We start from the raw sequence: 23,873 nt of genomic DNA, 5'->3' as shown, positions 1-23,873 counted from the left end.
AATTAAACTCATTACACCAAGCAAAGTTCAACCATCTGGAAGCTATATCATTCGTCAAACATGGAAAAGATAAGGAAAATTTACATTTGATTAATTATAAATACAGACAAGATCATTACTTAATGAAATAAAATTTATTTTATCGCGAAATTAAATAATAAATTGGTCTTTGAAACTGATCGCAGGTACATAGGATCGGATAATGAAATTTATATTTTCGTGAGAAATGGTAACCTTATATTTTCTACATTATTAATTACGTTGGGGATGAAATTTCATTTTGGCTGATGAGAAAAAATAATGGTGCGTGGGAATAAAGCCGAGAGAACAAATTAATACTTTATATTTTCTCGGTTTACAGCAGACCTTTGTAACCTTTCTAGACCTTCGGGAAATGTGATAATATACCAGAATTTTGAGATAGTAATATATATATATATATATATATATATATATATATATATATATATATATATATATATATATATATATATATATATATATATATATATATATATATATATATATATATATATATATATATATATATATATATATATATATATATATATATATATATATATATATATATATATATATATATATATATATATATGTACACGTTTTTTGTTCACAGTATTTTAAAGGTTCAGTTTTTTGTTCTCTCCTTTGATTTGCTGCATTCGATTGAAGCATAATTACAACTTCTATTGGACCATAGAATATTCACCCTACGGATGATATATCAATATATGTATATATAGGTGTTTCTAAGTATGTATCATTTTTATATGAAAGAAGATGGCAGTCCCATAGACTACAAACAGGCATTTGGCAGGATATATGTGTTAGAATATAATGAATGAATTGTTAGATTAAAATAATGAAATATGGATGTTCAATAACGTGAAGAACGGTAAACGTTACACAAGTGTATAAAGTGTTCACCGAAGCGAGCCAAATGCGGTCGTAAGCCCTGGGAGACTCAGACTTCCATCTTCTTTTAGATAGGTAGGTACTTCATCTGACGTTGGGATACCAATAATATACATTTATAAATTGTCATTTTCGCAAAATCCTTTCTCAAGGGCGCCTAATGAAATGCGGCTGTTCAATAATGGGAAGAATGGTAACAATGTACAAAGTGATTACTTAAACTAGACAATGATAGGTCGTAAGTTCTCTAAATGTCCGACTTACAAAAAATGTTGATATATTATTCTTGTTACACAAGTCATTAGATAAAATTACGGCATAAAAACGTTGACAGTAAAGAGAGAAAAAGAGTTAGCGCGATTGTCCACTACCCGGAGTTTGACCGTCCGGCAGTCCGGTTTGGAAAAATGAAAGCGACTACGACAGTTTAGCGTGATCGAATTTACGCGCAACGTGTTCACGCACCATCAAGAGCACCGATCCGAAAAAATATGGACAAAAGCACATGCCAATCCAAGCCAATCGTCGGTTTAAAACGTTAACTGACGTGCCGGACGGTAACGTTCCGTGTAATTCCGTGTAGTGGACAAACGCCCTAAGTGAGCTTGTGCACTGGATTTTACCGTCCGGTAGTCCGGTTAGCATAATAAAACGGATGATTGGCTTGGATTGGCTTGTGCTTTTGGCCGTCTTTCTTCGGATCGGTGCGTCGCTTTTATTTAAAAAAAAAACCGGACTGCCGGACGACAAAATTCCGTGTAATGCACAAACGCTCTTTGAGATGAAATGTTTAGAGAAAGATGCTGCGTACATATTTCGCAGAACAATCATAGACAAACGCCTCATCCTAGAATAACTCTACACTGTGAAAACACTGTCATCTGTCGTAAACTCTAAAATCCTCCAGTGCTGAGCACATGTGACAAGAGAAGAAACCATAGAACAGAGATGCCGTGGGCCATAGCGCTCACCCATGCGTGGACAAATAAAAAAAATGTTACCATGAATTAATCCACAAGGCAGACATAGAAGCGTGACAGGTAACGTGAGATCGTTCGACGCGGCAAGAAGCCGAATGATGATTGACCACGATCGCTCTACCAAGAGGGAACGATGAAAAAATGAACAAATGCGTTTACACAACATTTTGAGTGTGTCTAAATACTTGTTCACAAAATCTGGATTATCTCCAATTACAGGAGTTATTTTCATATTATTTTTTGACATCTCATCAAAGGTGTCTTAAGTGAAGTTCTAGTGATTCAGGAACAAAGTTTTCAAATTGGTTCATATATATATATATATATATATATATATATATATATATATATATATATATATATATATATATATATATATATATATATATATATATATATATATATATATATATATATATATATATATATATATAGTCAAATTATATATATATATTGTCAAATTAGCAAACCAATTATCACACAGATTGCAACAAACGAAGAAGAAGAAATAATCAAGGTAATGTACATTTATTATATGCAAGAAGCGTCTGTAAGCCCTAATAAAAAAACTAAATTTGCGATGTTAACTGGATCGGGATTACATACGGATTAAATATGTAAAACTTCAAAGTTAAATCAATTTAAATACGTATAATTTTGGGACTTTTATTTCAATTCACTTTTGCGCTTTCGATTTGCCTTGCGAGAAAGTAAAAGTCACCAGTTAGAAATAAAAATGTGTTTTTTACCAAATATACTAAAAGTTATCATCACATAGTTACAGTGCTTACTTCTGTAAGGAATCACAGCCGTGAAAGTGACATTGAGTTTCCATTTTATTTCTTCATTTTCATATATCATTCTTCAATGGTCATATTTCAGAGCAATCAATCAGATTTTATGCGAAAAACATTATGGCTTATAGGATCTGAGGGGATGAGACATTGTTTTCGTTTTTACGAGTCAGGTACGATGCAGCCCACACCACAAACACTCGTACTGCGGTTAAAACCAATCACATTAATATGGCCAAGACCGCGATTTCTCTCTTGTGCATTATTCTACAATACATCGAAGCTGTGACGTCGAGTTTTGTATCAGACACGCTATGATACCACTAATCGCCAGTCAACTGTGGTATTATTTGGCACATTCTTCAACACCGCCATTCCGGATATACACTTCTAATTACTAATTATACACCGGATCGGGTGACTCGGAACTCTATTTTTAGTTCAAAGAAGGGACGACGCACAAAAAGGGAATTCAGACGCGAGTCAATCCATTTGACGATGTGTGTGGTGTGCGGTGGCCAAATAGTGCAGATTTTTTAAAGGACTTGAATTATTAAAAAAAAAAACGTTTGATTCACGAATGTTTAAAAATAACTTAATTAATTAATAAGATGAAATAAAGAAATAAATATTTAAAATAAAAATCTTTTATATGTTCTCTACATATCGCTCACTCCTTTCAAGAACGTCATAAATAAACAAAAACTTGATTTTTCAAGAGAACGTTTTTAAAGTTAAAAAATATAAGACAATGTATTAAAAATAAATTTCAAGCCACTAATTGAACTTTTTACCGTGCAACAGATCTTTTTAGGTAAAACCTGAAGGTTTTTTTTCTCCATTTGAAAAAGATTTAGAATATTTAAAAAAAATTAAACAATGCCTTTTCTTCAAAATGCAAAAATAACACTTTCTGCCCTGTAGCGGGTAAATATTAAGTTAAAAATATGCCTCTTTTGCTGGGATATAGAACATTTTCTGGGCATTTCGAAAACATGCACAAAAAATTGACGAGTTTTGATTTATGACGTTCTTGAAAGGAGTGAGCTATATATGTACTCTACATATGTTTTATATGTACTGTACTCTCTCTGAGTCTCATAATATTAATTTGGATAATTTATGGAAGACGGTAGTCTGAGTATCCCATGGCTTACGACCTGGCATTTGGCAAGATATACTGTTGGATTATGACAATACATAAATGTGGAGGTTCTCACAAAAACATTACATTTCGATTATAAATGATTTTAAGTAATCAGGGATTCTATCTTGTGAAATTGTTATGTTTTGGTGCGATTTAATGATTTCATATTGGTTAAACACAGGATTGGTCATGTTTTGTCCCAACTTTAATTGAGATTTAGAAAGGATACAGTAAACATAACAGATTTGCATTTAGAGGATTTTTTGTGGAAATGTAACTTTTTGGTGAGGACCTCCACAAATAAGGTACATCTTTCAAAAAATAATAAAAAAGGGATTTCAATGATGTTTAGGCTTCCATTTTCATTTGTGTAAGACGATTAAAGTTTCGTCTCAGGTTGATACACTTATGATATAAATTTACAAAGCGTAATTTTCGTAAAATCCTTCTTTACTGTGATTAAATTATCTGGATAAAAATTAAATGATACGGCATTTTTAGTATTTTTCTTACTCTCACTGTTTTAACTGCCGGTAGAAGAACATGCCTTGAATGAATATGTTGAATCCAATGCGACGCGAATGCATGCCAAATTGTCAAGTTACGGCTCTAAAAGGATATTTTAATTAGCAATTAGCAGTATTTTAATTAGCATTCTCAGACAATATGATAACGTCCATAAAAAATGATATTACTTGGTAATCAGTCTTAATATAACAATATTAATATATCGCTCACTCCTTTCAAGAACGCCATAAATAAAATAAAAACTTGATTTTTCAGGAGAACGTTTTTAAAGTTTAAAAATATAATCAATGTATTAAAAATAAATATTTAGCCACTTATTGAACTTTTTATTGTGCAACAGATCTTTTAAGGTAAAACCTGAAGGTTTTTTCTCCAATTGGAAATATTTTAAATAATAATTAAACAATACCTTTTCTTCAAAATGCAAAAACAACACTTTCTGCCCTGTAGCGGGTAAATATCAAGTTAAAAATATGCCCCTTTTGCTGGGATATAGTACATTTTCTGGGCATTCCGAAACATGCACAACTGAAAATTGACGATTTTATGAAAATTGAAGATTTATGACGTTCTTTAAAGGAGTGAGCGATATGTATGTATCGCGCTCGCCATAATTGAATATTTTGCAGGTGCCAATCAAAAACATGCAAAATATTTTATTTTTTTGAAATTTCATTGATTCTTCTAGTTGTCGCATTTTCGGACTTAGCTCACGGCTGACTTAGTAACTACCCGACGATTTATTGGCTTTTTCTCTTTTTACTTTAGGTAAATAATGCACAATTTTGCGTGAAAAAATATATTTATTCCAATATCTGGTTTGCAAATGAAGCGAAACCTATATTTTGTATGTGTCAACATACATATGTGAGTCTACTGCCCTGCCCTAAGATATAATAGTGTGAAAACAGTTAAAATAGACTATCCGGGCCGTAACTATAACTTCACGTAGCCTAGTTTTTTAGACTGCATATGCAGCGCAGCTAAGTTATTTTTGCTAATTTAAGAAAGTGTCATTTATGAGAAAAATTGGGTTTCATCGGTAATTTCGTCAATTTTATTGTTTCGGCATTCACTTTGTGGTAAGACATGATTAAATTAAAAATAAAACTTATTTAACTGTCGTTTTACTTAGTAAATACCACTATTTCTTAAAATCTACTGTGACACTTAGTAAAACTTAAATTAAAAATGGATAGATTTTACCACAAAGTGACTGCAGAAAACAATTAATGAAATTACAAATAAAACACTTGAGTATTATAGAGTTTTTTAACACTTATTATATTGTTACGAGTATGATATTGTTACGACTAGTTTTCACACATAATGGATACAAATAACTCATTCATCTCACATAAATTCAAATTATTACACCCAGTATTAAATATGTAAACGTCTAATAAATAGCGTTGAAAATTTAGAAATTCATAAAAACTTAAATTCTAATAAAAATTTAATAAATAATTTATTATTTCAAAATTCCTCACCTTTGCTTTCCATGTTACCGTTATTCCCAAAATTCACCCCCTAACTAACTCCCCCCTCACCTATCATCCCTCCCACCTCTATCAATATAGATAATTATTCATCCTTGTTAATGCTTTAGTTTATATCCAAACCCGTAGATGGAAGCATCTGTAGCTTGCGAAACTAGTCGTAACACTCAAATTTTAACATATTTTTAATTTAATTTCTCTTAAACAAGCGTTAACATATTGTCTAACTACGAGTAATGGCAGATAATACTGCGAATTAAATTATGCAATACACCAAAATTCCACATGGTGGTAAAAATACATTTTCATTTTTAAATATTTAAATCTTTATTAGGCACCTTTCACATATTTAAAATATCATATTAAATATTAAATTTGAACATCATTTATATTTAATAAAAAAAATGCGCCTGCAGTACTACAGTAACATAATACGCGATGGAAGTGAAATAAAAAAGAGAATAAGAGTAATTTAATGTGACTGACGTAGAGAAAGAGTATGTCAAAAGGTATCCCAACTTAACCTCTTCGATCTTTTTCTCTTCGAAGACAAATTAGTTAATATACTAGACTCCGAACTAAATAGCGCACAAAAATAAAAATGGTTAGTCATTTTGCAAAAAAAAACATTTTGGATTTTAAAAAACATAATTTGGCGAATGTTTTTGACATGTCCTGTGTGAGGTAGATACATATGTGACAACAATGTATCGTCGAGTTGAATAATATTTACTGCCCATCGCGCCAAGAGCTAACCCACGCAACTAAAGTGTATAGTTTTTAACATTGCACCGGTCGCTGTAATGGCGATAAAGTTGAACTTATCTACACAACGTAGTTATAATGGCGATAAAGTTAAACGTATCTACACGACGTAGTTGTAATGGAGATAAAGTTAAACGTATCTACATTACGTAGTTATAAAAGCAATAAAGTTAAACATATCTACACTACGTAGTTATAATAGCGATAAAGTTAAACGTATCTACACTACGTAGTTATAATAGCGATAAAGTTAAACGTATCTACACTACGTAGTTATAATGGCGATAAAGTTAAACGTATCTACACTAAGTAGTTATAATAATAATAATGTTAAACATATCTACACTACGTAGTAAACGTATCTACACTACGTAGTTATAATGGCGATAAAACTGAACGTATCTACACTACGTAGTTATAATGGTGATAAAACTGAAAATATGTACACTACGTTGTTATAATGGCGATTAAGTTAAACGTATCTACACTACGTAGTTATAATGGGAATAAAGTTAAACGTATCTATTGTACATTACGTAGTTATAATGGCGATATAGTTGAACGTATTTACACTATGTAGTTATAATGGCGATAAAGTTAAGCCTATCTACACTACGTGGTTACAATGTTTACTACATACATGTAAACATGTTTTTAACCAGAAAGAGATGTCGGATTTTGTTAATGATTATCTTTTACACAGGTATTTTTAAGGATATAAAACTAACCATCACACTGCTTCTCGCACACCATACAACTCTGTCTATGCAAACATTCCGCATCTCTTCCATATTCATACATCTCTTCATACATACCCGCCGAATATTTCGAATCCTTACCTGACTTCATTTACATACATATTTCCAACTACTTTCGCCACATAAATTTGTTTATCCGTTCTTTCCTCATGTCTTATCCATCTGAACACACCTTTCTGAATTTGCTTTGCAATCTTTTATTGTTTCACCATTCAAATCTCTATCATACATCTTTTTCCCGCACAGAGAGATTGCGATCTCGACTTATTTAGTGTACTTTCATCCTTCTTTAGTAAACACCATGATTCACGTCAAGTTGGTACCAGGGCTCCATTGTGCACTGCCAAAGACATCCCTAATATCACAAATATAGTCTCTACTAAATAAAAGTATTAATCCAATCATAGATGGCTTCAAGGTAACCCTGAAGGACGCAGACCCCCAGGCAGACCTCCGAAAAGATGGAAAGACAGCTGGAAGTCAACATCCCAAAAGCTACATGCGGAGGCACAAACAGATCCCTAGGGTCTACAAAAATAATAAGAAGAAGAATATAGATGGGTGTTATGAACTCAATCACGGAACGTCATAAGATTGAATTGAATTGAAATTGAATTGAAAAGATGGATCATATACACATGGCCTACAAAAATTGAGTAGTGTGGTTGTCAATCATGGGTAGAATGGTGAATGTTACACGGGTGCAGAGGGTTAATGTATGCCTATGACAGGTCGTAAGCCCTGTACGGCTGTCCAAACTTAAAACACAGGAAGGGACAGTTTTTTTGTGGTACGTTTTTTTTTGCATTTTTGGACTAAGTAGAATCTACTTACAAAAATGCAAAAAGAACGTACTACAAAAATAATGTCACTTACTGTGTTTTGAGTTTGGACAGCCGAGTAATGCCCAGACTTTTATAATCTTCTTCATATATTTTGAGATATCAAAGGTAATAATTGAAAATACAGATTATGTATAAAAATCACAAATCACTCTAGCATAAGCACTACAAATATTTACTTTGTCTATTAATTTACATAGTCAGTCAGGTGACTTCAGTGTGTTCAGACGATGATGCTCTGCATTCTTGTTTGCGGATAAAGTTAACGATTTTATTTCGAAACGGTCATGGGATCTGTAGTCTGTAGTAAAACCATCAACATATCCCATAAACATAGAACCGTTATGGCAGAACGCAAAACCAAACTTGCTCACTCCTTTCAAGAACGTCATAAATAAAAAAAAACTTGATTTTTCAGGAGAACGTTTTAAAAGTTTAAAAATATAATACAATGTAATAAAAATAAATATCAAGCCACTTATTGATATTTTTACTGTGCAACAGATCTTTATTAGGTAAAACCTGAAGGTTTTTTCTCCATTTAAAAAATATTTAGTATATTTAAAAAAAATAATTAAACAATGCCTTTTCTTCAAAATGCAAAAACAACACTTTCTGCCCTGTAGCGGGTAAATATTAAGTTAAAAATATGCCTCTTTTGCTGGGATATAGTACATTTTCTGGGCATTCCGAAAACATGCACAACTGAAAATTGACGATTTTTGATTTATGACGTTCTTGAAAGCAGTGAGCGAAATGGTTTATGCTCTTCACTCTGCCAGAGAACCGGTATATGGTATCCCGTCAAACTAGTTCACTTGCTCCTACAAAATATGTTGTCCTAGTAATTTCGTTGTCGAATTATGACATAAGGAAACTCGTCTGAAACTTCTTTCTAGAGAGCGGAACAATTTATGTATTTTTTATTTAAGTTTTGAACCGAAATTTCTTGGTGGAACTGCATTTCAAATAATAAAATATTAACTATATGGTCTTTTCCACATATATTTGATTTGTCAAGTACCGGGTTTCGTCGTTACCGACATTATCAGACTGGTGATGTCAGATAATGTCGGTAACGATGAAACCCGGTCACTATGAGGAAAAAACTATTTAGTCCTAATTATTATCAAGGAGGTGATTTATTGTTAAATGTCTCTAGCATTCATTCCTAATAAACCAAACTCAAGTATCATGTAACCAGTTACTATTTTTAATAAATACTTTCGATAATTTTCACGTTTTTAATTGCGTAGTCCGCCTGACGAATGTTTACTTACTATGTGTATACAAATATAGTGTTAGAGTTAAAGACTTTTTATGGTTGTATTATGTATATCATTTCAACGACTGAGTTGCAACGCTACTCGGATATTATCTCCTTCGGATGGTGACGTAATACCTACTCTAACGTTTCCGGACTGCACTAAAAAAAATTCTACATGTGCGTGACATGTGCGAATAATCGCATGTCTGTTGAAAATGACAATTTTAGAAAATGGAATGTGAAACCAAGTTTAATAGGGAACATTATGCGTTTAACTTAACCTATCATATGACAGACAGACGTGTCCTCGGCTCTAGGGCTAAAATTAAAGTGTCAACTAATTTTAGCCATGCAAGAGTAAACTATGTACTTTTACTCTACGTACTTTTGAACTTCTTGGACATTTTGCAAACAAGTCAATCAAAATTATCAGGAACTTTATGATACCTAAAATAAAATCAAAGAATAATTTTTTTTAAATATTATTTGAATTTGTCCAAATACTTGTTCTCAAAATCTGGATTATCTCCAATTACAGGAGTTATTTTCATATTATTTTTTGAGATCTCATCAAAGATGAAGAAGATATGGAGGTCTGGGCATTTACGGGGCTGACGACCGTCATAGGCTGGTTTAAGTTATCACTTTTCACACGTGTAACATTCACTAATTCTACCCATTATTAACAACCACACTTATCAAATTCTTGGAAGTTCTAGATATATCAACCAATTTTGAAATATTATTCTTGAATCACTAGAATTTCACTAGAGACATCTATTGGTGAGATGAAAAGAAGCTACTTGTCGAGCAGAAACTCTTTTATTAGTATGTGAGGTCCGAATCCTGGATTTATATCACACACATGAGAAATGCCAGAAAATATGAATATCATTTTTATTATTCAAGCTCAAAATTTGACCAGATAATTTATTTACAACATTTTGACAGACTCAAAATGTTGTTTTTTACCGAATAGACGTAATTTAACGTTCAACTGATGGCGTAAAAATCGGCCATAATTCAGGAATGTATCCAAAACCTTACCGTTATGTGTAGCAATTTATACAGACGGTGCTCTATCTATAGGTTCATGGAAAGGATTTGTGACCCTTGATTTGTGAACCAATTGTGAAGCAATTTGGATGAAGAAATGAGAGTAGCCTGTATATCAAATATAGACCAAATATCGCTGAAATTTGTAAAAGTCGACAAGCTCAGGTGTCACAATGTTTTCATGGGAGTATTTATGTTTTTAAATTAATGCAATTTTTAACTTGTTAAAATAAATTAATCACTTTTATTTTAAATAAAAGTTCTTTGATAGTTAATGTTTTGGTGTACCCTGAATTTACTTTATAATCAAAAGTACTCCCTGACTTCAAAAAGGTTCAGAACCACTGATCTAAGACCGTTAAATATATGTATGTTATACAGGTTTCAAGAATTGATGCAATATGGATCAATAATGGGCAGACCTTTATTATTTATAGACCTTAATTTATCGGACAATATTCAATAAGTGGACAAGAATTTGGAAACAACAAAAATGTTGTGAATATTTAAAAAAAATCATGCAGTGACTTGTCTATTATTTCGACCGGTCAGTCACCGCTTACTCAATTGGGTCAATTTGTCTGGCAAAAGTTAACCGCGGAAACCGAAAGATAATTTTCGCATACATTAATCGCGTAATTTAGAAAAATCTCTTAAAATCAGGCTAATAGTATAAGGGGAATGACTTATCACTTATTTATAAACGAGTATTTCTGGTTTCGCGATCATGACTAGCTATTTATTCATTACGACGACTTAAAAAAGCTTTGATATAATGACTTTCACGTGTGCGTGTACTAGCAATAATGAAACTCAAAAAGTGTAATAATTATACAAGTGTTACTAAAGCTCAATAATGGTTTAAATTTAAGTATACTAGTACCCGAATTTAGAATTCCCGTTTATATTTGATCATGTAATGAAAAGTTCATTTAAAAAAGAGTTTAGGCCAATTCTCACCCCTGTATCCTTTCTATGTAATTCTTACCTCCTGATATTTACATATTTTTGCATTTTGTATATCTTACCTTTGTTCGTTCAAGAAACAATTGTTTAGCAGTTATTTTTGTTATTAGCGTTGTTATGAAGGAATGTTATAGAGGAAGGAAGGTTATAGAGGAAGACCGAGGAAAACTTGGCACAATCAGGTATGTCAAATACTTGAAAGCGGCCGGGTCAGGAGTCGTAATAATCGTCGGGTATGTATGATGAGATGCATGAATGTAGAAGAGGCAAAGAATGTTTGCAAAGACAGGGTGGTGTGGCGTTTAATCTTCTCTGCCTACCGTAATGGTTAGTTAGTTAGTTTAACTTTTGAGTATTAAATCCACTAGATCAGTAGGTAAAAGTGTCAAAAAGGCGCGGTATCTATGCTGAAAAAAACTCACTGTTAACGCGGTACCTACGTTGGGAAAATTGAAGGTACGATAATGAGACGAGTGGCGTAACAAGGTTGGTTTTTACTGTATTTTTTCTCCATAATATACGCTAAATTCTACAAAAGAGTCAGAAACTTAACAGTTCTCTGGCGATGTGCTTAGTACATTATGGAAATGAGTTTGATAGTCCGCAAAAGCCTATCTCTGGAACGTGAATCAAGCGTTTGCGGCGCCCTCGAAGCTAGTGAAGCTTATTGAGATTCTTCATCTAAATAGCGAACGCCGTATGACAATTGACCAAGTTGTCACAGATTGTTTGGGATCTCTACTAAGACTGATCCTCCGCATCAACCTCATGGATTTTATTCATGGAAAGTCATTACCATCTAATAGAGAAATAACTATCTTCTTATCCCAGAAACACTGCGACCAAGAGTACGAAGATAATTCTGTTGCAATCGATGACTACATCAAGCATCTTCAATTAATAATCGACAGGGTAAATGGGTATTCCACATAAATGGGGCTTAAAATCACGGTCTCGAAAACTCACATGCCGTGTAACATTTCATTCGAATACGCCCAGAAACCCCTTGGGTTCAGTAACTAGCTCATAGAACAGATCGAGAGTTCCAGGTATTTGTGATTATACATAATACAACATATCGCTCACTCCTTTCAAGAACGTCATAAATCAAAAAACTTGATTTTTCAGGAGAACGTTTTTAAAGTTTAATAATATAATACAATGTACTAAAAATAAATATCAAGCCACTCATTGAACTTTTTACTGTGCAACAGATCTTTTTAGATAAAACCTGAAGGTTTTTTCTCCATTTGAAAAATATTTAGTATATTTAAAAAAATAATTAAACAATGCCTTTTCTTCAAAATGCACAAACAACACTTTCTGCCCTGTAGCGGGTAAATATTAAGTTAAAAATATGTCTCTTTTGCTTAGATTTAGTACATTTTCTGGGCATTCCAAAAACATTCACAACTCATATTTGACGATTTTTTATTTATGACGTTCTTGAAAGGAGTGAGCGATATATTATCTTTTAAAAATAACCGAGAGTGCGTTTAAGACCTGCAGGCAACAAACAAAAAGTACCTCTCTTATTTGAATTGCCCTATAAATTTAATACGACATTGCACCTTGAAGTGGAAACATTTCTGACGCGTTGAAATCGACTAAGTCGTTTGTTCAACTCGTAATGCATTTATTAAGTACAATTTGTATGTAATATAGGTTTTGTGTAACTTGATAGGGAAACTCAACAAGCGGCGGTCACCGGCATCGGTCGCTCGCAAGGGTCGATACATTTATTACTAGAACCTTTAAAAAAGCTCATTCATACCATATTATTTGATATATTTACCATTTACTTTTACATGACCGTTGTAAGAAAACAAGGGTATTTTTTTCTTATTTTCCGCATTGTAATTACTATAAATCATAAATGGTTCATCAAACGCAACTTAAGACATACATTTTATGGCCAAAAGAACTTTGATTATTACGCAATAAAGTCGTACAACCTGCATAAAGTCACTAAAATACAAACATAGTATATAAGAATTATTCATAAATAGATAATGGAGGTGTGTAGTTTTGAAATGGATCACATCGTTCAGCCATATCGTATTTGATTGCATGTCATAAACAATTTTCGTTCATATAATTTTTTAAGTAAATATTGTATAATGTGCCTATGCACGGGAAAACTAAGTGAGTAACTGATTTTAATGTGTTATTATGTGTATGATAAATTTTAAAAAAATTGTGACAGCTTTAGAAGTCTCGAGTCGTAAGCACTAGGATGTTAAGACATTCCCTTCGTATAAAAATAGATGCTTCATATCTGTTGAGACACCTATAATGTAAAGTATTAAATCATTCAAATATCATGTACTGTATGTTCGCCGCGAGTCTAAAGGTTCTAAGTCCAAAAGAAGTTTCTGAGGTATCTCTACATGAGAAAATACGGCTATTATCCTTGGCTCTACCCGACTAGAAGGAATGTGTATTTGATTACGCATTTTTATCGATTGTTGCGCAGTATGATCGATAATCCTGAAATTATCCGGAGCATTGGTCTGTATGTTCCCGATAGTTACCTAAGACAGCGTCGGCATAGATTGTTTCACATTCCTATACACATGACCTGCCGATGGTTATGCCTGTATGAAGAGCTACCGTTATGTTGAACAATATCTCATTGGATATTGATCTGTTCCATGTGTCTGAAAGAGTTGACCGAAGCGGGATTCTTCTACACCTTTAGCAATAGTATTTTTTGCTTATTTTTGCTTTAAATTTTAAGTTTGTAATGCGCATGTTAATTATAAATAAATAATTTGAATTGAATTAAAGTGTAATGATGCTGTGAATCCGGCTATTGATCCATTTAAGCACCTTTTACCGCAGACTTCAAAATTTCCATAAGAATAAAAGGTGCTTTGCATGTATAAGGTCATGTTTGTATGCTACTAGTCTTCATTTCGCTGGGCCGACTAATGTTGGACTTAATGGCCAACCTGGCATATGTTAGTCGACGTTAGCTGACTGCATTCTGCTAGTGCAAATAATACCAGCAGAACTTTTTTACATTCTTTTTGACATCTCAACATAAATGAAGAAGAATATGGAAGTCTGGGTATTCACAGGGCTTTCGGCCGACATAGGCTGATTTAAGTGATCACTTTACACGCGTGTAACATTCACCAATTCTACCCGTGATTGACAACCACACTACTCAAATTCTTGAAACTTCTAGATATATTGATCAAACTCGTGACACAGTATGCGAGATATTTCTATGGTGGGATGAGGAAAGCTTTCATTAAGTCGAAACTCTTTCCTTTGTATGGGAGGTCCGAATCCAGGATTATATTAACATACTAGAGAAACACTTGAAAACATCATTTTCCACTTTTATTTTAGCTTATAATTTGACCAAATACTTGTTCACAATTCAGGATTAACTCCAATTAGGAGTTATTTTTTACATTATTTTACATCTCAACATAGACGAAGAAGAATATGGAAGTATTAACTGACTCTCCGATTATTACTAGCCCTGACTAAAATACTTAGTACACAATCCCGTACCGAATCGAACTTATATTTAATAATTTTGCGTCGAGTGACATCTCTACATATAATTATTACTCCATGCTTCGTATTGATTTTCCAGATTAGATATTTGTTACGATTCTATTATTAGAACCGGCAGTAAATAGATATTTGGAGTAAACAGAGCTAATAGTTTCATCTTCTCATAGACGAAGAGAGTATTCTTTAGATTTCATATTCTAGAGAAATGTAGTAGAACCTCGAATCCCGTCACAATGTCTCCTTGGCGCTACTGATCTAAATGGAAATAAAAATTAAGGAGGAAATCTATACAAACGAGCTATGTCTAACATATGTTTAGAAAGAAAATGTCATCTTTACCGGCTCAATTGATAGAAGTGAAATTTCAATTGAGTGAAGTTTTGTTTGACAGATAGCAACCCTGAAATTTGCATTGAAAAATGTTTCGGTTATATCGATCACTCCTTTCAAGAACGTCATAAATCAAAAAACTTGATTTTTCACGAGAACGTTTTTAAAGAATAATAATTTTATAAATAAATAATTTTCTCCATTTGAAAAATATTTAGTATATTAAGAAAAATTATGAAAGAATACATTTTCTTCAAAATGCAAAAACAACACTTTCTACCCTGTAGCGGGTAAATATTAAGTTAAAAATATGCCTCTTTTGCTGGGATATAGTACATTTTCTGAGCATTCCGAAAACATGCACAACTAAAAATTGACGATTTTTGATTTATGACGTTCTTGAAAGGAGTGAGCGATATGAAATGTATACAACAAATTTGAGTTTTATGATTGTCAACCGTGGGTAGAATGCAGGATGTTACGCGGCGTATAAAGTAATCACTTAAAATGAGCTGATGACATGTATGCCCTGTAAATTTCTATTAGCCCATCATAATAACTTCTTTATCTTTTTTTAATGATTCGATTGAATTTTCGTAAAACGAAAACCTTCTTTAAATATTCAGAAAATTCGCGTACACGTCTCAAATACTCTTACTAATGTATTCTAAACTCGTAAAACGTACATGTCATCAATGTTTTTTACACATTATTGTCCAAGTGAATTAAACTAGTATGATAACGATTATCAACCCCGTGTACTCTAGCGATTGTTTCTATTCACCATTTTCGTTTTATATTTCCTTTACCACAAAGAAAATGTTCCTTCACTTCGATCTATTTCACTCACATAGTCTGCATCCCTTCAAATAATTCCTAGTCATCTTTAAGATCTTAATTTTGTCCGCCTCCGTAGTGTAATGGTCAGCACGCTCGGCTACCGTTCCGGAGGTCCCGGGTTCGATTCCCAAGGGGGGTAAAATAAATATAAGTGATTTTTTCACTGTAATATTTATTCAATATTACCATGGACTGGTACCTGAAGCGGAGGGCTGATCACCCTTCCTTCATGTGTGAACGATCAAGATAACACTCCCTTTATATACGACACAGTGCCCTATGCACCATTGGGGTGCGGCTAAGGGTTTTATTATTATTATTCTCATAATTAATAATAAAATTAACCCTTTGCACATTTGAGTACATTCAGGGTACATTTAAGTACATTCATTAAAGAGAACAATGGAGAAAAGGAAGCTGAACTTATCCCTCAAAGACCGAAAAACTAATGTTTGGATAAGAGAAAAGACCAAAGTAACAGATGTGGGTCAAAAATCGCGGAACAAAAGTGGAACTGAGCAGGTCATGTGACACGTACATCTGAGGACAGATGGACCAAATAGGCTAGAGGCCTCGAACAGGACGCAGAAGCGAGGGTAGGCCCCAGACAAGATGGTCCGATGACATTAAAAAAGTGGCCTGCACTGGAAGAGAGTCGCATCCAACAGATAACTGTGGAAGTCCAAGAGAAATACCTTTGTTCAATACTGGACAGAAATTGAAGTAAGTAAATATTATTTATGCTGTTAATTGTTTTATGTATTAATTATTAAATCCAAACACAGATGTAGAACGGTAAAACAAATTTATGAGGCGAATGTAATTGGAAAAAGGAGCAGAGGAAGACCGAGAAAAACATGGCTCGTGCCATGGTGCCAGGTATGCCAAATACTTGAAAGTGGTCAGGTTAGGAGTCGTTACAATCGGCGGGTATGTATGAGGAGGTGCATGAACGTGGAAGAGGCGAGATGGTAAGTTAGTTAGTTGGTTAAAACACAGATTTTTTTAGTCTACTAAGTTTACGGGCACTAAACTTAGAAGACTCAAAAAATCTGTGTTTGATTTAACAACTAATACTTCAATTAAAATGGAGGTCTACAAATTAAACGTCAAATCGATAAATAGATTAATTATTTTCTCGAGTAGCCAGGTTCGTTAGCAGAAATCAGAACAATCGAAGTTCTACTGTATATCTTTGAATCTTATACAATCCTCGACGCTCGATATACACGTATTTATAAAAATGAGATAAAAAATTCCCTTGGCGGGCTAATAACGGACTTCGGATAGTCAAGTGCGCGATATGATCGCCGGCACTCTTGTTATTACTCTAGGAGTCTAATCTTATCAGAAACGACAGCAAATAGACGTATTTACACTATTGTGTGAATTTTTGACTCACTGCGCGCCTTTATACGTACGTAATAAATGCACTTACTGCGTTTTTGTGGCTGTACGCTACACTATTACATAAAAAAATAATAAATTATAATAAAACCCTTATCCGCACCCCAATGGTGCATAGGGCACTGCTTCATATGAACACAGTGTTGTCTTGATCGTTTACACACGAAGGAAAGGTGATCAACCCTCCGCTTAAAAAAAATATGAGTGATAAATTTACTTCTACATATTTGTTAGTAGAAAAGTAACGTTTTATTTTTTTATCGGTAAACGCTGACATTTTATAGATATCGCTTACTCCTTTCAACAACGTCATATGTCAAAAAACTTGATTTTTCAGGAGATCGTTTTTAATGTTTAAAAATATAATGAAATGTATTAAAAATATATATCAAGCCACTTATTAAACTTTTTTGCTGTGCAACAGATCTTTTTAGGTAAAACCTGAATGTTTTTTCTCCATTCCAAAAATATTTAGTAAATTTCAAAAAATAATTAAACAATACCTTTTCTTCAAAATGCAAAAACAACACTTTCTACCCTGTAGCGGGTAAAAATTAAGTTAAAAATAAGCCACTTTTGCTGGGATATAGTATATTTTCTGGGCATTCCGAAAACATGCATAACTGAAAGTTTACGATTTTTGATATATGGCGTTGAAAGGAGTGAGCGATATGGTAACATATCAACAGACAGTTCCGATTTGTCTACTTTGTAGGAAATTGGAGCGGGTTTTTTTTTTAATTAAAAAATATCCCGGAACTCACTTCATGTCAATCCTTTTAAATAGTACTATACTATATTATATCATTTTGACGAATTATATAAATACAGATTGTAATTACGTAAGCACAACCATTATTTCGTCTAATTAATTTTGAAAATTATAAAAAAAAGTCTAACTAATGGAAAGCCGTTCTACCGCGTTGCATAGAAAAAATAATAAAAATAAGAAGAGTAATGATAAACATGTTTTTATCTTAAACCTCGGTCCGCACTCAGACGGTGCATAGAGTACCACATCGGATCGGCAAATCATGAAGCCAAGGTGAATAAAAGTGTTTTAGATGGGATACAGATGATGTCAGTAAAGGAACTCAGGATGAAGCATATCGCTACTATATGGAAAGGAAAGTAGGACAAGCAGAACACGGTACGTGGGGTTGATCCAACGAGGTGCCCAGTGTACCATTTTGGTGAAGACAGACTTCAAATAAAACGGGTAGTTTTTTGTTTATTAATAGCTTGTAGATATTTTCGTCATTCTAGCGATAGTTCGGTAATATGCCTCAGACAGTTGGTGGCCCCATTCGATCTACCCTCGGATTCAAGGCTCATTTTCACTCCACTCCACGTATCCGTAAATATTGCTTACTGGGCGCAAATGATTAGCCCTATTTGATAACGACCCCTAAAAGACCGATATTATTCCAAATTTACGTTAACCTTCAACCAACTCGTACACATTAGTAGTGTATAAATTTCGCAATCATTTTTAGGCAAGTTAAGACGAAAACATGCAAAAATTGACCTTGATCATACTGACTTTTTAATGGTTTTTATTTTAACTATAGATCCAAATGTAACTTTTGAGACGCATAATAAATGATCAATCAATTATTTTAGTTTTAGGACAAACTTTGACTTATACTGGTATAGCTGCTATTATGTACTTTAACTTCGAAGCATCCACAATATACTGACGGCCCCTACGTAAAGTACCCTATCTGCAAATTTGTTACTTTACAGGAGAGAGCTTAGATGATTTTTTCAATGTATTTTTTTATTATTAATTAACGGTTTTATCTGAAATTCTAAACTAGTATTATATATTCAAATACACGATAAAATTATGTATTAAATCGTTTTTAAAATTTTATGCCTTGTCAAAATTAAGTAGTTAGCGTTTTAGGAGTTCAGTTCATTTCAAAAATTCGATGTAGATGGCGTCTTACACGCCTGAAAACTAGGCGTAATTTATTTTATATATTTTTTGTTTGTTTATATTTGTAGATAACGGTCAGTTGATAACATACACCAAATATCTCAAAATTGATAAAAATGTAGTTAGATCACTTTACGTAGGGCACGTCGATATTACCCAATGATTTGGTTGACAAATTTGACCATATTTAGCGATGAAACAGTTATGGGTAAAAAAAAATTGAAAAGACATCCCATTGAGGGACTTTACTGCCGTATGAACGTTTGTGAACACATAATACCGACTGGATTTAAACAAGCCAACCGTTAACCGTCGCGTCACGTTAGGTTAGGCCATGGGTCGGCAAATTATGGCTCCGGAGCCACATGCGGATCTTTGACCTTTTAAGTGCGGCTCCGGTACAAATATTTGCGGGAAGGTTTTTCGACTCTATCAAGTGTGACCCTTTGAGAAATCGTCTTCATATCGAGAACCTAGAAACGTGCTACTTAATATATAATAACTACATACAAACATAACGAAATACAAACCTGACTTGAAAAAAAATTCAAAGGAGATGCAAAGGCATTATTCACAATAAGTAGTATTCATATGGATATCTTACTTTCAAAGATTTTTTTACATACAACATATTGAGTGAAAGGTGTCTAAATTGGTTCATATATATAGAACTTCCAAGAATTTGAGTAGTGTGGTTGTCAATAATGGGTAGAATTGGTGAATGTTACCCGTGTGTTAAGTGATCACTTAAACTACTTACAATACTTGTTCACAAAATCTCGATTATCTCCAATTACAGGAGTTATTTTCATATTATTTATGTGTGTGATTATAATCCATGATTCAGACCTCACATTCTAATTAAAGAGTTTATGCTCAATAAAAAAACTTCTTTTCATCTCACCAATAGATGTTTCTAGTGAAGTTCTAGTGATTCAAGAATAATGTTTCAAAATTGGTTCATATACATAGAGCGTCCAAGAATTTTAACTTCCAAGAAGTAGTGTATAATGGGTAGAATTGATGAATGTTACACGTGTGTAAAGTGATCACTTAAACCAGCCTATGACGGTCGTCAGCCCCCTAAATGCCCAGACTTCCATATTCTTCTTCATCTTTGATGAGATGTCAAAAAATAATATGATTTTTTTACAGTTAATAAAATCCTTATGTGTGAAATCAAGTTTTATTGGGTGTACCTACCCGTAATTTAACAAAGCTTTAAAATTATAATAAAGGTGTACTTGAATTGCAAACATATTTGGTTCCAAATAATATTTTTAAGATGTAATGTGCATATTTGGCTCTTTGGGTAATAAGTTTGCCGACTTCTGGGTTAGGCGGTCATGCAAAAAATATCCAATACAAAAAATACTGTATTGTTATTATTCCTAAAACTCGAAGGCTCTCTCGTTCCGAGAAAGGCAATAAATAATAAGTGACTGCCTATTTTTACTCGTACGCAAGCGTCAAACGATAAAAGTATGACGCAACCTTAGCAAAAGTTTAACAGTCCGGGCGAATTAGAGACCAACCTCAAAAATTTCATCTCACCAATAGATCGGCTGTCCAAATTTAAAACACAATAAGGGACATTTTTTTGTAGTACGTTTTTTTTGCATTTTTGGACTAAGTAGAGTCTACTTAGTCCAAAAATGCAAAAAAAAACCTACTACAAAAAAATGTCCCTGACTGTGTTTTAAATTTGGACAGCCGAGATGTCTCTAGTGAAGTTCTAGTGATTCAAGAATAATGTTTCAAAAATTGGTTCATATATAGAACTTCCAAGAATTTGAGTAGTGCGGTTGTCAATAATGGGTAGAATTGGTAAATGTTACACGTGTGTAAAGTGATTACTTAAACCAGCCTATGACGGACGTCAACTCCGTAAATGCCCAGACCTCCATATCTTCTTCATCTTTGATGAGATGTCAAAAAATAATATAAAAATAACTCCTGTAATTGGAGATAATCCAGATTTTGAGAACAAGTATTTGGACAAATTCAAAATTATATAAACTTAAAAAATACTTATACAGTGTTTTTTGGCATAAGAACCCTAGATGTGACCCTTTAAGGTTTCCACATCTAGGGTGTCCACTCTCCCCCACCTCCCCTTCTATGGTAAATCTGTTCCTGTGCTTTTGTTTGTTTGTTTTATTCCACAAAACCGGTTAAAGTAAAAAGAAAATTATCTAAGATGATTATTCATTTATCTACAAAATAGTATTTATTTTATTTTGACAAGTCTCATAGGTTCTGCAATATACCTTACCTAAAGCGCCCTTGAGGTAGCATTTTACGAAAATGGCACTATATAAATTATCAAAAATTAATTTTTGATAATATGAGCTTTGCGCTTACTTTACTAAAAACTAAAGAAGCTGGGGCAAATCAATCCTTATACATTTATCTACTAAACAAGACATGTATTTTATTATCATAGAATAATTAGTTCCGGATTTAAAGCTCGCAGCGTTTGTAAAATAAAAATAAAATAAAAATTTATTAATAAAAAGAATTATGGAGGTAACAATGTGATCGTTTAATTTATGGAGAAAGTATTATGCTACAGCACCGGCATCATCATCTCCAACGTAGTGTATGAAGAAAATGGACAAAGAAGTAATTAATTATGCAAATAAAAAAATAGTACTATAGTATTTCCCCTCTGAAGTGCGATAGTACCCTTAATAAGTAAGTATATATGAATATTAAAGTGAAAGGGGATGTTTTGAACGAGGGATGTCTAGACAAGGGTCGTTACCGACAGGTATTATTCCTGTAGTGTGTAGTGGAATAAGTTTACCGTAAAAATTATTCATTATTATTTTTTAATGTCGACATATCCAAGGAAGATCTACTCTTTATTATTTACTTCATATCAACTACATCTATAAAATAAAATAAAAATTTACATATCGCTATATCCTTTCAAGAACGTCATAAATCAAAAAACTTGATTTTTCAGGAGAACGTTTTCCAAGTTTAAAAATATAATACAATGTATTAAAAATGAATATCAAGCTACTTATTAAACTTTTTACTGTGCAACAGATCTTTTGAGATGAAACCTGAAGGTTTTTTCTCCATTTGAAAAATATTTATTATATTTAGAAAAAATAATTAAACAATACCTTTCTTCAAAATGCAAAAACAACATTTTCTGCCCTGTAGCGGGTAAATATTAAGTTAAAAATATGCCGCTTTTTCTGGGATATAGTACATTTTCTGGGCATTCCGAAAACATGCACAACTGAAAATTGACGAATTTTGATTTATGACGTTCTTGAAAGGAGTGAGCGATATGTTTGTTACCAACTTATAAATTTTTTTTAATGAAAATACATCGGTGAAAATTTACGGAATCGCGTTATTTATGTTTTAAAAAAAAAAATTGAAAATTTGGAAATATACATATAAGTATGCATTTTATTAATAACTACTAATTACCACATTTGTTTGAATGCACACGTCTTGATTAATGTTTTTTTGTTATAATTTCATTCAAAAGTATGCATTTACGTAAATTCATTGTACGAGTATGTTCGTATTTTTTGGTAGTTACCAAAGCAAATACTTTTTTAAAAGAAATTATGGGTGATTCCCCTTCGATATTTTAATTGTGATGCCATTTTATTGTATCAAGAATACCATTTTACAAACTCATAATATTCACTAGTAAAAATTTAACATTATTTTAAATTTATTTGACAGTGATGACGGTTGGATATTCACAAGATGAAATTTACTGAGAATACGTTTCAGTTGGATTTTATAGTTATTGCTGTTTTATTTACAAAACAATTTGTAATTATACATCATATTTGAAGATTTTGCTAAATTATTTGGTTCAAATATTCACACAGTAATTTGCACACGTGGTCTTTACCTACGAATACTTGGCAGTATTCACGTGCGAAGATTTTATTACATAAAATATTTGATCCATTCAAATCAATAGAGATAAGACACTGTATCTAAAAATAATACTCGGTATGTAATATGATTTGTTTATATATTATAGAAGAGTAATCCAATAATAGAAAATATTTAAGTGTATTTGTAAGCATTCCCCGCTAAACGCCGATATTGCATCACTCAACTGAAATCGGAAGGGGAGTGACTGAAGGGTAGCTTACCTGTCGAAATTACGGATCCAGTTTGAACTCCTCACTGAAGAGAAGCACTCTGCGAGAGGTATGCCAGCTATTCACACGTGGTAGAGCGGCAAGCTGCGGCCACGGACACGTACTGCTGCTCCGGCGACTCGACTCGGAAT

At 32.9% G+C, this 23,873-nt stretch overlaps 1 protein-coding gene across 1 annotated transcript in view; it reads right to left on the bottom strand.

Annotated features, from left to right (window-relative positions):
* The window catches only part of path (solute carrier family 36 member pathetic), a 59,478-nt gene extending 35,605 nt beyond the window's left edge, over window positions 1-23,873 (bottom strand). The window contains exon 1 of the mRNA XM_088266113.1: window positions 23,734-23,873. The gene's annotated coding sequence lies outside the window, so the exon portion shown is untranslated. The remainder of the gene's footprint in view (window positions 1-23,733) is intronic.

The sequence above is a fragment of the Brachycentrus maculatus genome, unplaced genomic scaffold (assembly GCF_059751285.1).
Source record: "Brachycentrus maculatus isolate JH-2025_06_01 unplaced genomic scaffold, ASM5975128v1 h1tg000261l, whole genome shotgun sequence".
Lineage (NCBI taxonomy): Eukaryota > Metazoa > Arthropoda > Insecta > Trichoptera > Brachycentridae > Brachycentrus > Brachycentrus maculatus.
Note: the sequence above shows the minus strand (reverse complement) of the source record. Positions and strands in the feature narration are given on the sequence as shown.